Genomic DNA, 16,772 nt, shown 5'->3' on the forward strand with positions numbered 1-16,772 from the left:
AAAACTCAGCAGTGGCCACAGGACTGGAAAAGGTCAGTTTTCATTCCAATCCCAAAGAAAGGCAATGCCAAAAAATGCTCCAACTACCGCACAATTGCACTTATCTCACACACTAGTAAAGTAATGCTCAAAATTCTCCAAGCCAGGCTTCAGCAATATGTGAACCGTGAACTTCCTTATGTTCAAGCTGGTTTTAGAAAAGGCAGAGGAACCAGAGATCAAATTGCCAACATCCACTGGATCATCGAAAAAGCAAGAGAGTTCCAGAAAAACATCTATTTCTGCTTTATTGACTGTGCCAAAGCCTTTGACTGTGTGGATCACAATCAACTGTGGAAAATTCTGAAAGAGATGGGAATACAGACACCTGACCTGCCTCTTGAGAAATTTGTATGCAGGTCAGGAAGCAACAGTTAGAACTGGACATGGAACAACAGACTGGTTCCAAATAGGAAAAGGAGTTCATCAAGGCTGTATATTGTCACCCCGCTTATTTAACTTATATGCAGAGTACATCATGAGAAACGCTGGACTGGAAGAAGCACAAGCTGGAATCAAGATTGGTGGGAGAAATATCAATAACCTCAGATATGCAGATGACACCACCCTTATGGCAGAAAGTGAAGAGGAACTAAAAAGACTCTTGATGAAAGTGAAAGTGGAGAGTAAAAAAGTTGGCTTAAAGCTCAACATTCAGAAAATGAAGATCATGGCATCCGGTCCCATCACTTCATGGGAAATAGATGGGGAAACAGTGGAAACAGTGTCAGACTTTATTTTATTGGGCTCCAAAATCACTGTAGATGGTGACTGCAGCCATGAAATTAAAAGACACTTACTCCTTGGAAGGAAAGTTATGACCAACCTAGATAGGATATTCAAAAGCAGAGACATCACTTTGCCAACAAAGGTTCGTCTAGTCAAGGCTATCGTTTTTCCTGTGGTCATGTATAGATGTGAGAGTTGGACTGTGAAGAAGGCTGAGCACTGAAGAATTGATGCTTTTGAACTGTGGTGTTGGAGAAGACTCTTGAGAGTCCCTTGGACTGCAAGGAGATCCAACCAGTCCATTCAGAAGGAGATCAGCCCTGGGATTTCTTTGGAAGGAATGATGCTAAAGCTGAACCTCCAGTACTTTGGCCACCTCATGCGAAGAGTTGACTCATTGGAAAAGACTCTGATGCTGGGAGGGATTGGGGGCAGGAGGAGAAGGGGACGACAGAGGATGAGATGGCTGGATGGTATCACCGACTCAATGGACACAAGTCTGAGTGAACTCTGGGAGTTGGTGAAGGACAGGGAGGCCTGGAGTGCTGCAGTTCACAAAGAGTCGGACACGACTGAGCAACAACAGGCAACTTTTAGTGATGGGTAGACCCAATAGCTAAAAATTCACTCTGTAGATGTGTTTAAAACTATGGTCAAAACATTTGGGTGATGGAAACATGGGACACTGTCCCAATTACTACACGGCAGGCATTCTGTTCAGGCATAGATTTTATGAACTGACAAAATGCTGGGCCTTAAACAAGTCTCAACACGTTTCAAAGGATGGAAATCACAGCAGTGTGCTGTCCAACCAAGTAACCTCCATCCAAATGTTAATAACCCCCAAATAATTAGAGCGTTATCTCCACAAGTTTTCAAATTAAAAAATGTACTTCTAAGTAGCCAATGTCAAAAACAAAATCATAGTGAGAAGTTGGAAAATGTTTTGAACTAAATAATAAAAATATTACAAATGAAGATGTTGGAGTTGATCCTGGTGGGAACATGGTGGCCGCTCTGCTCTGAACGTGTCTCCTGCACCTTTGAGACAGGGCACCAACAGGAGCATGAAACTGCACTCCAGGGGCCCTGGGGAGAGACAGAATCTGCACACCCCAAGATGCCCACTATGTCCCCAAGGCAGAGGAGCAGCTGATGAGGTGTCCCGGGAAGGACAGTGGGCAGGGAAGTGGGTGGGGACCTCAGAAACACCCAGAAGGAGATGCCAGTCCTGGACATGTGACAGACATTAGGGCAAGAGAGGAGCCTGGGATCCTCACAGGCATTGAAAGGTAGCACGTCCTAGAAAGAGAGCAAAATGCAGCTTGGAGAGCCATGGGCCCGGCTCCTGGCGTCCAGGGCTCTGAGGGGCCCTGAGAGTCCAGGTTGCACGACGCTCCTCTGCACCGGGGCCACTGCGGACTGCACTGCATTTCAGCACGACAACAAGAGCATCCTTGACGCTGGACACTTGGAGAGCTTCCTTGGCCTCCGCCCAACCAGTCAGAATATTTCTGTTGCAAACTCCTTCAAAAAATAAACTTCTGCATGGCCAAAGAAGACAAAACACACAAACAAGCATCAGAAAATACTCAGAAGACAAACTGAGAAAGGGGCTTTCAAATTCCTGTCAAAGACAAGGGTTAATAATATATTTTAGGTGCAAAAAGCCCTGGGAATCAGGAAGGCATAGATTGAAAATCCAATAGCAAAATAGGAAAAGGTCATAAACAGAGAAACACAAATGACCCTTTCAAACAGTAAATCCCAAGGAATTGAATCAGGACACCAACTTAAAGCATACACCGTCCAGCACTAGAGAAAATGTGGTCTTCCACACCTGAGCTCCGAACATCCCTGGGTTTGCAGAGTGTCCTCTGTGCGCGGTGGGCCTCGCACCTGTCCAGGGCTGTTGCCGCCTCGCTCTGCGTTGGCCACATGAATGCCACTGCAAATCAGTGACAGTCCGCTCAAAACAGAACTCATCTCCTCTTTAAACCCTTGAAACTTTTTTTTACAATGTTGGGAAATAATTACGACATGATACTATGTTGATGCTCACAAATTTATTTTTAAGTGTTTTGTTGTAAAATAAAGCAGATAGAGCAAACCCTCTAAGATAAACATATGGTGTCATGGGTCATTCAAGCAGAATCTATAGCTACAACTCCATCCAGTTGCCCTGGAAACCCCATCCCATCCCAGCGCCCCCCTTGGCTCCCATAGAAACCACGTCCGTGTTTCCTGACAGGTTATTACCCAGTGCTGCAGCTCAGCCTCCCACTTTGAATCCTTAGGTTGTCTAGGTCTTACTTCATCTGTAGTTTCATTCCTCTCCAATTTCTTTTTCACATTTTTGTTGGAATAAATTCAATGGCAAGATTCTCCTTACTCACCGCTAGGTCCTCCAGAACGTTATGAAAGGAAGGTGGTCCAGATCGCTACTCAGTATCCTTTATTCAGTTTTCAAGGCAATCAGCTGGCTCCCTCTCACCCTCTGAAGGGATCTATTATTTTTGAATAGTGTTGAGAATGCATGGATTTAAACATAATTGGTAGGTCATCACTAACTGAAGTTGCTGCTTTGAAATGCAACAGCCTCATCTTTGGCTGGAGGCCCGGGTCTGAACCTGCCCTTGTGTCCTCCTGGCGTGACCAGGGGCCGTGTGAGGGCTCTTCGGCATCTGCCAAGCAGCACCCTTTCTGGTCCTGCACATCTTCTGCTCCAGGCCATAAATGAGACATCCCCCCAAGAAGCCCGAGTTCCTTCCAGCAGGAGAGGGTGCTTCAGGACCACTCACTGCTGATGGCCAGGGTTCCCGTCCTCTGGGGAGAACACAGATGCGGCGTTTGCACAGAAGCACATGTCACCTCTGGAGTTCACACTGGTGTTTCCTCCCCAGACTCGGGACCACAGAAAGTGTGCTTGCCCCTCTGGTGCGTCATGTAGATTCACCTAGGCTGTGAAGCCTGTTGCTCAGACACAGAGAGAGAGAGAAGTCGCTCAGTTGTGTCTGACTCTTTGCGACCCCGTGGACTGTAGCCTACCAGGCTCCTCCGTCCATGGCATTCTCCGGGCCATATTACTGAAGTGGGTTGTCTTTCCCTTCTCCAGGGGATCTTCCCAACCCAGGGATCAAACCCAGGTCTCCTACGTTGCAGGCAGACGCTTTACTGTCTGAGTCACCAGGGAAGCCTCGCTCAGAGGAGGTCTGTGATTAGAGTGTCTCACGGTCACTTGCTGACTTGTCCCCGTTAAAGATGACCACACCCTGCTGTCAGTAACACTGACGCCACCTTGGAGAATCTGTACGGAAGGTTGTACTGTGACTGCAGATGCCGATCAGCCTTCGGGGAGCTCTGCTCCTCGCTGATGCTGGCACCAACATGGCAAAGCGCTAAGTCACAGTTTCTCGGGCGTTTTCCATTATCTATTATTGGTTCTCTGGTAGATTTCTCAGAAAGGGCTCGGGGACATAATATTCCTCGGGATGTTTGCAGGTGACAAATGGAAAGTCTCCCAGGCTACAAAATTATGGGCTCATATTTTTTTTCCTGTTTATCACATACATTCTACCATTTACTACTGGCATAAAGTGTTATTGTTGAAAAAACAGGATGAAATATGTAATTTCTCTCCCTTATGAATTTCTTGCAATTTTTGCCAGGACCCCAAAAGGAGTTTTTGTTCTTTCTTTTGTAAAATCCAGGAAATTTATGAGGAGGTGTCTCGATCGTGGCCATTTGAGTCCAGATTATCAGACACGTGAAGCTCTTTGAATAAGTAGATAGCATAGTCTTTTTTTTTTTTTTTTACATTTCAGAATGTTTTCTTGAGTTGCAGCTTCCAGTATTTCTCCTGTATCCTCAAGCTGTTTATTTTTACCCTGAGCACCTGTTATTTACAAGAGGAGGAAATGGCAACCCACTCCAGTATTCTTGTGTGGAGAATCCCATGGACAGAGGAGCCTGGTGGGCTACAGTCCATAGGGCTGCAAAAAGTCAGACACGACTTAGCAACTAATACTTTTATACAACTTTAACTTCAGCATTTGTCACTTTCAAATCCTTTAAGCTCTTAATTTTATTAGTGAAATTTTTCTTGTTCCTCTTCCTGTTGGTCTTCTTCTTTGTATTTCTTTTAACTTATCCTGTTTTCTGATTATTTTCTCCTAATTACTTCCTGTTTGTCCTTCACCTCATTTCCTTGTGTTTCTGGTTCTGATTGACGCTTTTGTCCCCCGTCCTGTATCGTTTCTAGCGTCTTTCACCTTATTCTGGACGAGCGTGTGAAGGTCTGACCTGCCTGCCCATCACCTCCTCTTCTGCCCTTGCAGGGACTGAATTCTACGCCTCCTTCCTTTCTAAGGAAAGCTTTGTCTGCAATTTGGCTTTAGAGCTTTTACGTGACGTCAGCTTTCCTGAACTGGAGAAGGTGGTGTGGCTCAGGGCAGCTCTGTCATTCCCTCTGTGCCTGTTTCTCTTTGGTCGCAGAACCTGCCGTTGCTGGTGGAGGCCCGCAGCTCTGCCCTCTTTTCTCTGGAGTCCCCGCCCCTGCCCCCTCTGCCCTGCTTGGCTTCCTTTCATCTCCCCAGAAGTGCCTTGCCCTGGGCCCCCGTCCCAGGAGGAAGCCTGGAGGGGGTGGACAGGCTCTCCTGGGCTCCTGTGCCTCCTCCAGGCAGTCTTCAGGGCTTTCTGGGCTCACCGGCCAGGTCCTGAGTCTCCTCTGTTTGGGTTCACAGACTCCGCATTGCGTCTTCTGCGTTTCTCCACTTGGGCACTCACAGCCGGCAGGTCTCATGGGTTCGTCCTCACCCTCCTGGGGTCACAGGTGCCTTGTCCCCTACTTTAGTGGCAAGCATTGCTCATCACTTTCTACTTTGCTACCTTGTGGGCTGCCTGTGGTAGGTACAGACTGAGATTCAAAAGCTATCCCGTGACACAGCCAGGTCTGCCTGACTCTCTCAGTAAATTAGGGAAAATGAAAGGAAATTGACCCTGAATACTCATTGGAAGGGACTGATACTGAAGCTGAAGCTCCAGTGCTTTAGCCACCTGATGTGAAGAGCTGACTCACTGGAAAAGCCCCTGATGCTGGGAAAGATTGAAGGCAGGAGAAGGGCATGACAGAGGATGAGATGATTGGATGGCATCACCGACTCAATGGACATGACTTTGAGTAAACTCCGGGAGTTGGTGATGGACAGGGAAGTCTGAAGTGCTGTAGTCCATGGGGTCAGGAGGAGTCAGACATGACTGAGCGACTGAACAACAAAAAACTAATCTCTAAACTCTTCTTGCCGAAAGGATCAGGGCCAAAACATATCAGAAGGCTACAGAACTCTGCTTCTGTGTCTTAAGTGCATCCATTCATTTCAGTGACAGATTCTGCTGCTTCTGAGACCAGTTTAGAAGAAATCTCAAATGAGGACATTCCGACTTTTAAATCAGGAACAAGCGAACAAGGAAGCCATTCCATCTCAAACCTGCTTCTCTCCCTGCATCAGTGACACGTGTCCTCCCGCAAGAACACTCCTGCTGGGTGAGTACAAATTCCAACCCCGACTCGAGACCGCAGACAGGACTCCAGGGCCCCAGCCCCTCCTGCGCTCCTGTGACAAGGTCCACCAGCAGAATAAATATTTTTCCTTCAACCGCTGAAGGAAACACGGCTCCTTGGCTGCGTCTCCTGTGGAATTTGCGTTTAGTCTCTGAGCTGTTTCCCATACGTTCAAAGACCTCTTAGCATCGCCAACACTGAGACGAAGTGGATCTTGGGATGTCGGTTGTTTTCTTTTTCTGCTTTTCTTACAGAGATTTTGATGTTCTTGGTTTACATAACTTTCAAAGTTGGCTTTTTGAAATTATGAAATGATTCCTCTTGACACAACTCAGAAAAATGGGAAAACGCAGGAAAAGGCAAAGAGGAAAATAAATATCAATCACAATTACAGAATATCAAAGTTTATGTTGTGTTTTCATCCCTTTTTCTTCAAACAACAATGAGGCAATCATTTTAGTAACTAATATGAATTCCAGGCAACATCTCAAGCCAGAGTCAGTGAACCATAGTGTGAACTGTTCCACTCTGTGCTGGCGTCTGTACAGCCCCAAAGCTAAGAATGTTCTCTGTTTTTAAATGCTTTTTTCAAAAAGTCAAAATAAGAGTATTTCATGACATGCAAAAATTAATTGGAATTCAGATTTTTGCATCCCAAAATAAATCCTCTTGGCACAGTCACTGCCTTTGCTTACAGAGTGCCTGTGGCTGTTTGAGAGCAACACCCGAGTCAGTCAACTCGTGACAGAGACCTTGCAGCCCCCAGAGCTGAAGCCGCTCCTGACCCGGGTCAGGCAAACACCAGCCAGCTCGGGGCTGTGCTTTCTGCTCTGCATCCTCCCCACAGTTCTGGGAGGCAGGAGCTGGTCTAATCTGCATTTCACACACAGAAAGTGAGGTTTAGGGATGCAGTGACCTCCGGACCCAGTACTCGACCCTGGCAGCCACGCTACACTTCCCCTGGGCAAACTCACTTGACTGCCTCCCTGGATATTTTCTGTGTGGTATGTTTGTGCATTTAAAGTGAATTAGAGATTATGTGGCTTGAGTTTAATCTAATTGCATATTTTTTTCTTGTCCCACGGTGCTGAACACTGCTTAAGATTACGAAAGGCCCACAGAGCTTTGGGATCACACTTGAGGAAATCAGAGTGCCATCGTGCTACGGCACATTCAGTCATCTTTATTTTTCACTATGAAAATGACGTTCAGGCCTCCCTGGTGGCTCAGTGGTGAAGAATCCTTCTGCCATGTAGGAAACTTGGCCTGGGAAGGGCTCACACGCCTCGGGGCAGCTCAGCCCACACATGACAACTACCGCAGCCCTACACCCTGGCCCGGAGCGCCCAGCAAGAGAGGCCCGCGCCCCGCAGCAGAGAGTGGCCACTGCCCTCTGCCACCAGAGAAGGCCCAGGCACAGATGCCCAGCCCCAGCACGACCGCACTCTTACGCGCTGGCACGCAGGGAACGTCTGCCTGTGTCTCTGCTGATGGAGCCTCTGTCCACGTCCACATCCCCCACTCGGGCACACTCCAGGTTCCCCACGTTTCAGGCTCCTGTGCTGTGTTTCTCCGTGTGTCTCCAGACGAGGCGGCTCTGCCTCCGTCCCCGGGTGGAGGGTGTGTGAGCCTCTGTCCACCAGCCCTGGGCAGCGTCCACCCTGCTCTGAAACCCCTGGCAACCACTGGAGGCCCAAGTCAGAATGTCCTGAGTAGTGATGCCTTTGGTTGTGAATGAGATGAAAGTCTTTTTCTTTCTGACATTTTTGGGTTTCTTTGTCAGCCACCTATTGATTTTTTGGCTCATATTTTCTGTTGTTTTTTGTTAGTCTTATTGACAAATGTATATATAAGAGAACTCCTCCTAGTAAATGTATTAACCTTTTTTCTGCCACATGTGCTAAAAAAATAGATTTCTCTGTTGGTGACACTGGCCTTTTAATATTAAGGTGTTTTACAATATAGTTTTTTTTTTTTAATTTAATGTCGTTAACCTGGGTATGTTCCTGGTGCTTTTCCATGTAGAATGTTCCAGCTCACTCAGAGATTAATGAATATCCACGTAACAGTCTTCTGCTTTTCTTTACTGTGGTTTTTTTTTTCATTTCTTCAACCTCCATCCCCTTTTTTCTCTCCAGTCCTGTGTGTCCCTAACCCCTGTCAGCTGAGGCCGACCCTTGGAGCCGCAGAGGCAAGACCCCCTTCCCTTCAGGCTGAGCAGGGTCTTTCCACGTGGATTGCTGCCTGGGGGAAAGAGCTCAGAAGTGCGGGGTTTCCTGATACAGAGGAGGTGATAGAATCCTCCTCCAGGTCCACCTTGGAACCCCACAATGAGTCTGTTAGAAGCACTGACCTGGAGGCTTCGGATGGATGCCTTCACTCCTAGGGTCGAGGGCCCAGGATCTTCTCAACGCTTCTCTGCACTTTGTCATCTGCTCCCCACAGCAACACAGGCTAGAACAAAATCAAGCAAAACCGAACCACTGGGCCCTGAATGAAAACAGGAGAAATTTCAGCAGGTGCCCCCACGCCCTGGGGACTGTGCTCCGGGAGGCTCTCTCGCTTAGGAGACAGGGCCACAGGGCCCCATGAGATGATCATGGGGGTGAACAGATGGACCTGGGCTTGGTTCTGTCAGACTCTGGATTCCAGAATCAGACCAGCGCTTGACCCAGACACCCCTCTGTGCCTCATCCTCTCATCCACAGGAAGCGGGTCCAGCGAGGCCCCTCCCCTGGCTGCCAGGACCGTACCCGCCCGTGTTCATGAAGAACGTTGGGAAACACAACCCTTGGGAAGAGCCAGGTGGCTGATGCAGGACTGGGATGGTCCTGAGGGCACTGCCAACAATGAAAGGAGCTGTTTGATGCCTGCGTCTGCACAGCAGGCCCAACTCGCTCTTCACGCAGCTCTGGGGCATCTAAGGAGGCTGGGCTCTCAGAGAAGTGAGCGGCATCGGCGGGGAAGAGCACCTCCGAAGTGGAGAATCAGAGCGGTCGAGCAGCCGGCGCCTGGGGTTTTATCTAACGGAAAACGAATGGGGTTGGGTTTGGGGGGAAAAGTGATACATTCTTATTTATCAGGATATCCTGAAATTATTCAGAATATATAAAATAAAAATTCATGGCTGTTAAACCTCAGTTTCATAAAATCAATCTTTTTACAAGAGAATGAGTTTCAAAAGACTGATGAAAGCTCACTGAGCCTTTTATTTTTAGCATGTTAAGAAAAATCCGAGGGACACCCCTGTTTCTTTTCCACACGATTTCAGAAACCTCTGCGTTTCCCGCCCCCTCCCCCAATTCCTCTCCACCCCACTCTGTCTCTTCCCGCTTGTTTTCTGCTTATAACTGTCACAATGCTTTCCTGAGTGTATGCTATAACTCTCTCCCGTTTGCTTTATCTCCTTGTTCCTACAAGCTGGCCTGAATAAAGGGGTCATTATCAGCGGGCCCACAAAGGACCCAGACACCCTCAGTCCAAATGCTGTGCAGATGAAATACTGATCATCCCCCGTGAATCACGGGGCCCCATGAAAGGAGCAGAGAAGGCTAGCGGGACAGCCACGCCGGCCACAAACGCGGCATTCAGCAGCGCAGGGTCCCGCCGCCGATTATAGTTACCGCCGACAACAGTCAACGTCAGGGCTGCCTCTATTTATTGGCCGCGATCAATGATCGTCTGTGGGCGACACATTGAAAATTCATCTTACAAACCAGCACCCTGATTCATTTCTTCCTTCCAAACCAGCACCCTGATTGCCTGTGGATTTGTCCACTTCCTTCCGGGGGACAGGACGGTGTGGGCAAGAAATGGGGCCCCGAGCTGCCTGTGGATCCCTCGTGTCCACTGGCCTTCGGGCCAGCCCGGGACCAGGCCAGGGCTGGGGTGGGTGCGGGACGGGGGGGCAATGGGGCCGTGCCCTCGGGCCAGCCCGGGCAAGACAGCCAGGGCGGGGCCCTTTGGAGGCCTCTGGGCCGGGAGTGAAGCAATGGGGCGGGCCCCTTGGAGGACCCGGGACCAGGCCAGCCAGGGCGGGGATGGGGGAGCCCTCGGGGACGGCGAGCGGGGCCGTGCCCTTCGGGCCAGCCCGGGACCAGGCCAGCCAGGGCGGGCCCCTTGGAGGAGGAGCCCTCGGGGGACGGGGAGGGAAGCGATGGGGCCGGTGCCCTTCGGGCCAGCCCGGGACCTGACCTTGGGCACCAAGGGCCCCGCCGTGGGCAGTGGCAGTCACTGTGGGCCCTGCAAGCTGTAGCCAGCCTGACTCTTCCAGACCCTGGCACCCTGAACACCCAAGGAGGCTAAAGATGACTTGGTTCCCACTTGTCACTAAAAATGGAGTCTCGCAAGCCCACCTCCAAAAGGAAGAGGCCGAAAATTCTGCCACAAAGAAACTGGGCCTCAGCATGGACACTGCTGCCCCAGGGCGGGCGGAGGGGGATGGTGACCAAGGGAAGGTCTGCCGGCTGCCCCCAACTGGCCGCCAGCTGGTCAGATGGTCCCTGCGCAGGGGCCGGGAAGGCTGGCCTCACGGAAGGTCAGCGTAGCAGTTGGCGACGCTCCATTTCTGTGCCCCCGTTTTCCCTCCAACCTGGGGGATGGCATCATGTACTGTGTGCCCCTCTGAACAAGGCGGCTCTGTCTGTGAACTCAGGTTAGTCTGTCTTCCTGGCCGGCTCACAGCAACCCCAAGAACCACTTTCTCGGGAGAGCGCTGCCCAGGCGCAGCAGGCTGAGGTCCCGTCTGTGTCCTTGCTGGCCGCCCTGCCCTGTCTCCAGCCCTGCCGGTGGTCCCTTCCCCCGTGACCGACCCCCTCTCCTGGGAAAGCACTCACCTGCCCCCTGCCCCCAGCCCGAGCCGCAGGGCAGGGAGAGTATCTGGCAGGAAGGGCGGTGGAGGGGGGCTCTCTACCCCTCAGGAGAGCAGGGAGCAGGGCTGTCGGGGCTGGCTGCAGACACCCGGCAGCTGAACTCACCGCCCCGAGGTGCTAACGCGGCGTCTGGGCAGAGGAGGCCCCCAGCGGCGGGAACCCTTCGAGTGTTGAATGCCACGTCCTGTATCCAGGGAGGCTGTAGGTCTAGCAACTGCGGGCTCTACTTATTTGTTTAATTTTTACTTTATTTTGGAGTTTAGCTGGTTAGCAAGGTAGAAATAGAGAGACAGACGTAAAGAACAAACGTGTGGCTGCCGAGCCGGGAAGCGAGGGCGGGATGAATTGGGAGGCTGGGAGACTGCCACGCGTAGACTACTGATGCCGTGCGCAGAACGGAGAACCAGCGAGAGCGAGCTCACTGCTCAGCACGGGGAGGCGGCCTAGCGCTCGTGCTGACCTAAACGGAAGGAGTTCAGGGAAGCGGGAGACGTGGACACGCGCCGCTGATCCACTCTGCTGTGCTGCAGGTGCTAACACAGCACTGTGAATCAACGGAACTCTAATAAAATTTAATGAAAGAAAACAAGGAAAAACAATGTGTTAGTTTCAGGTACACAGCAAAGTGATTCGGTTTTATATATGTGTGTGTGCATATATACACCCCCCCCACACACACACACATATATATGGGCTTCCCTTGTAGCTCGGGTGGTAAAGAATCTGCCTGCAATGCAAGAGACCTGGGTTTGATTCCTGGGTCAATCCTTGGAGAAGGGCATGGCAACCCATCCCAGTATTCTTGCCTGGAGACTCCCACGGACAGAGGAGCCTGGCGGGCTATACAGCTCATGGGGTCGCAAAAGTCAGACATGACTTACCTAGTAAACCAGCACCATATACACAAACACACTCACACACACACTCACACAGGTGGAATCTACTTCTTATTGCATTTTGCTGGACTAAATCACTTATTCCGTTAAACGGGCAGAAATAAGACTGTCACAGCCACACCCAGGCACACGAGGCCATGATCCTCAGGACTCCCTGTCCTAACACCTACCATGGGGGTCACACAGCGAGCAGCCTCTGCTGAGTGTTTTGTTCAGGGCTTGGCTTCCAGACTCTTTACTGCGGGAACCCACAGCCGTCCTCAGGGGAAAATGTGATGTCAGCGCCTGCGTCTCCACAATGTGAGCACATGACCCTGTGGATGCCATCCCTGGGTGCATGGGAGGGCATTGTCCAGTCTGACCCTGACGCCTGACCCTCTACTAACTTTTGTCTCCAGGAGACAAACACAACTCACCCAGAAACCACAGAGCAGTGAACACTGGATGGAAGGCTGTATCTTAAGGTCAGGTGTAATAACACCTGGATAGCAGCCATTATGGTAGACGGGGCAGGCGCCAGACCCGTGACTCCGGTTGTCAAAACAAAAGGAGCCATTTTCCAGGCGTTCTTTTGCCCGAACGACATAGGATTTTCTTTCCACTTTTCCCTGCTATGATTTCAGACTTGGACACCATCTCTACTGCACGTTGCTAGAACCAGACCATTTTTTAAATTAATTTTTAATAATGTGTAATAATCTGAGTGGCCCTGGTCTGTGTGCAGAATTAGAATTCCTCTGATAGAAAAAGAAATATTTGTGCAGAGTTTTATGAGCAGAGTTGACCTGAGGCTTCCCGAGGCTGGTGCAGAAATTGCCGCCCAGGCGGCTGTTAACCCTTCCCGCCCGGGCAGCCTTGGCTCGGCTTCCCCAGCCCGGCCGCAGCATCCAGCCGCTGCAGTGTTATTAGATGCCGCAGACTGCAGGAAGAGCCTCCTGGATATTAAGAGGCTCTGAAATTGAACCTGGGCTTTATTTAAAAACGCCCAGAGACCGTGAGGTCACAGGTCAACCCTGATATCCCAGCAGGCACAGAACCTCACCTGCGGCAGAGACCAAAAACCGACGTGCCAGCTCTCTGCTCCGACCGCAGGAAGCCAGGAGCCGGTGGCGGGTCGCACCTGTCCCCGGCCCTGGAGACGTCCATCTGGGGCCTGTCACTGGGACAAGGGGGAAGGGGGCCCCTTGTAACGGGGGTCACTACAGCATCAGGCACGAGGTCGGGGGTCCCACCTCTTCCCGGAGGGGTCTGGATCACAGGTATCCGTGAGGGTTAGGAAGAAGGCTTATGCTCCCCTGAAATGAACAGCAGCAAGAACCCGGCCACTATCATCGGTGTGTTAATCTCCGAGACCTTCCTGTCCAGGAGAACATCGTGCCCTAGTGATGGGCTGACACCCGTCTCCCTGCCCTCGTTCTGATTGTAGTTATGTTTTGATGACTTCCAGTGACTCCAAAACACTGAAGGTTTGGCTTCAAAACTATTCTTCTTAAAACCAGGTTGAAAATAGATTCATTTCCAGCCCCCATTCCCCAAGGGGAAAAGCAGACCTAAAACCGCAGCTATGAAGTTTTGAAGGAGCCGCTGAGGGCGATTTGTTCTCTCTCGTCAGCCCTTTAACCAAGGTCCCTCTGGGCTGCAGCATCCTTTCCTGGCATGAACTATTTCAATATGACAATCGTGGAGCAGTGGTTGGGTTATTAAACAGAACACACTGCTTGCTGAAAGTCTGAAACAAAAGCAAACCCTGTAAGTGACTTTTGAAAGCATCTGTTGATTTTTAATCTGAGTTTTGGAGCAGATCCTATAAAAATTTTTGCTAACCAAAGATTTAAAGTGATTTCAATTTATCTTGTTTGCCCACAATGACCAGCTATTTTAAATCAGGGGCTGTTTTTCATCAGAAATAAACACAGGTCACTGTGGAACCTGGGGGGGGCTTGCTTATTTCAGCAGGGAGATGCCCTGAGCTCGGCCCACTGGTTCTGAGCACCTGAGACAGCATCCCACCCACCTATCAGGAGCCCTGCCAGGCACACGCAGGGACCCCCAGCGTCTTGGAGCCACACAGAGGGCCCCCTTGGGCACCCAGCCCCTCAGAAGTGTAAGCCAGGGACCGATGCTCCTCAGGGCTGTGGCTCCAGCCTCCTGGTGTCCACCCTGCAATGCTCCTCCCGGACACGGTTCCCCCACCCCAAGCCCTGAACTTGCTGGAGCGGCAGGACCTTGGGAGCACTGTGACGCCTGGTTACACCAGGCCCTGACATCTGCGGCCTCCAGCTGGGGAGAGAAGCGGTGATGAGACCGCTCACACCACACACGTTGAGCCCCACGCACGGCCTCCCTGCTGTTGTCTGCAGGACGCGGGAGTTCTCGGTGGAAGCGAGGTCTCACTTCTCCTGCGACCACCGCAGAGTCCCAGCAGGACAGTGGAGTCCCAGCCTGGCCCAGGGGCTCCGGCGTCCCACGCAGAGGCCCCTCAGGAGCCCCTCTGTGGTCTCTGCATCCTGACGCCACCTCCCAGCGCATCTGCGCGGCTGGGCTCTCGTCCCGGCACCTGAACTAGCGCTCTCACAGACTCTGCTCTCTGCCTTCCTCGGGGGACTGCTGGATACCCCTCCCTTGATGGTCCGCCAGCCCTGGCAGAGACTTCGGCTGGGGCTCCAGCCCAGGCTGCCCTCCGGGGAAAGACTTCACTCCCTGCCTGTGGCCCCTTGTTGGTCTCCAGCTCCACAGCAGAGACTGGGCCAGGCCTGGGGAGGGGCCGGGCAGTGTCTGGGGGACAGTGTGTCGTGGGGATGCCCCAGTTCAGGGGCGGGAGGGCAGCACAGTGGCCTGGCCGCTGAGAACAGCACAGCCAGGGCACCCATGCGGACACAGCGGCATCACCTCCCAGAACCCTTCTCTCCCCCCGCAGCAGGACCAGACCTGGTGGGCGGGAGGTTCTCTGTGAGGGCCAGCGGACCATCTCGGGGAGGCATCAGACAGCGCCCTGGGGGGGCAGTGAGGAGGGTTTATGAGAGGTCAGGCAGGTGGTCATGCCTCCCATGCACACCCGGCTGAAGGCAAGGGAGGGTGGTCCCCAGGAGATGGAGGAACATGGGAGAGCCACGTGGCCCCTGACCACTGCCTGGCCCCTGGCGTGGACCGCAGCCAGCCTGGACAGCCCTGCTGGGGGCAGTGAAGACTGGCCTCTTTGTCCTCCGCCCTCCAGTCTCTCCTGACTCCTTACTGGCCAAACCGATGGGAAGCAGCCTCCCGAAGCTCCAGGCAAGTGCAGAGCATAGGAGGGGGCAGGGGTTGGGGGACAGGCAAGTGGAAAACAGCTGCCCCGGGAGCCTTTCTCCCCCAGCTGGAGGAGAGAGACACCAGGTGTGAGGAAGGGTGAGGAAGTGCAAGAGATTGTTAGTTGCTCAGTTGTGTCCGACTCTTTTCGACCCCATGACTGCAGCCTGCCAGGCTCCTCTGTCCATGGGATTCTCCAGGCCAGAATACTGGAGTGGGTAACCGTTTCCTTCTTGGGGATCTTCCCAGCCGAGGGATCGAACGTGGGTCTCCTGCACTGCAGGCAAATTCTTTACCATCTAGCCACCAGGGAAGAACAACCGGGCATGTCTTTCCTTTACTGAACTTTCAAACTTGATGCAAAGTCTTTGAAATGTCTGTTTGAAAGGTTTTATGACCATCTGAAGCTTATTTTTTAGCTAAAACATTTTACACTTAAGTGGCCTGCTGCGAGGGGGCAGAGCCACCATATGTGACCAGCACTGGGCTCCAATGTGGGGCCCAAGCCCGGGACACGGGTCTCACGGACACACATCCAAACACAGATTTGTCTCCCGGAAGCCTCTGTGCCCCTGGAAATGATCTGTGTCTCAGTTTGCACACCATCGAAAGTGAAGCCTAAGTCCCACAGAAACGAGGAGCCTCATACCCTTTCTTGTAGCAAGGAGCTCGTCAGGAATGAAGAGCACTGGGTTGAAAAACGATTACTTTAAATCACCTGCCCCACCCCCCCTGCCCACATGAGCTAAATCCATACAAGTCCTACCAGAGATTCCCTGGATAAGACGAGCAGAGCTCCCATTGCCAGGACCTTTTCTGCTCTGGCTTTGGTTGCTGTTTCCACATCGCCAGCAGAGTGTCTGAGACTCTGCTTTGTGCCAGGCGTGCTGCCAGGGCGCAAGCCGGCAAGTGTCTCGGCACCAAGGAGGAGCTCGCCTCCGGGACCCGGCACACCCGTGCGCCCAGCTCCCGGCTTATGCATCTCTCGTGGGGTCAGCAGCAGTGCCTTGCGGCCCTGAGGACATGAAGTGAACGCGCCAGGCAGAGTCTGACAGAACTAACGCTTTACAAAGGCTGATAGCTGGAGGCGAAAAATGCCAGCAGAGCCCAAATTTCCTGATGTTCAACCCATGGATCCAATGACACTAACTCTCCTCTTTAACATATAAAGTGTTGTATACTTCACTTAACTGTAAACAAATCATTATCAAATTAGAAAAAGGAAATCAAAGAGACACAAAGGTTCAGGCCAGAGGAGGGACCCAAGAGAATATTGACTTTCTTTTATTTCTAGGAGGTTTGAACATTGTAAATTTTCTTACACAGTCCCAGTAAACCTAAATTGTTAAGAAAAAAATGTAAAGGAAGTGGCTCTCTATAGATGTGAAAGCA

The sequence above is a fragment of the Bos mutus genome, chromosome 20 (assembly GCF_027580195.1).
Source record: "Bos mutus isolate GX-2022 chromosome 20, NWIPB_WYAK_1.1, whole genome shotgun sequence".
Classification (NCBI taxonomy): Eukaryota; Metazoa; Chordata; class Mammalia; order Artiodactyla; family Bovidae; genus Bos; species Bos mutus.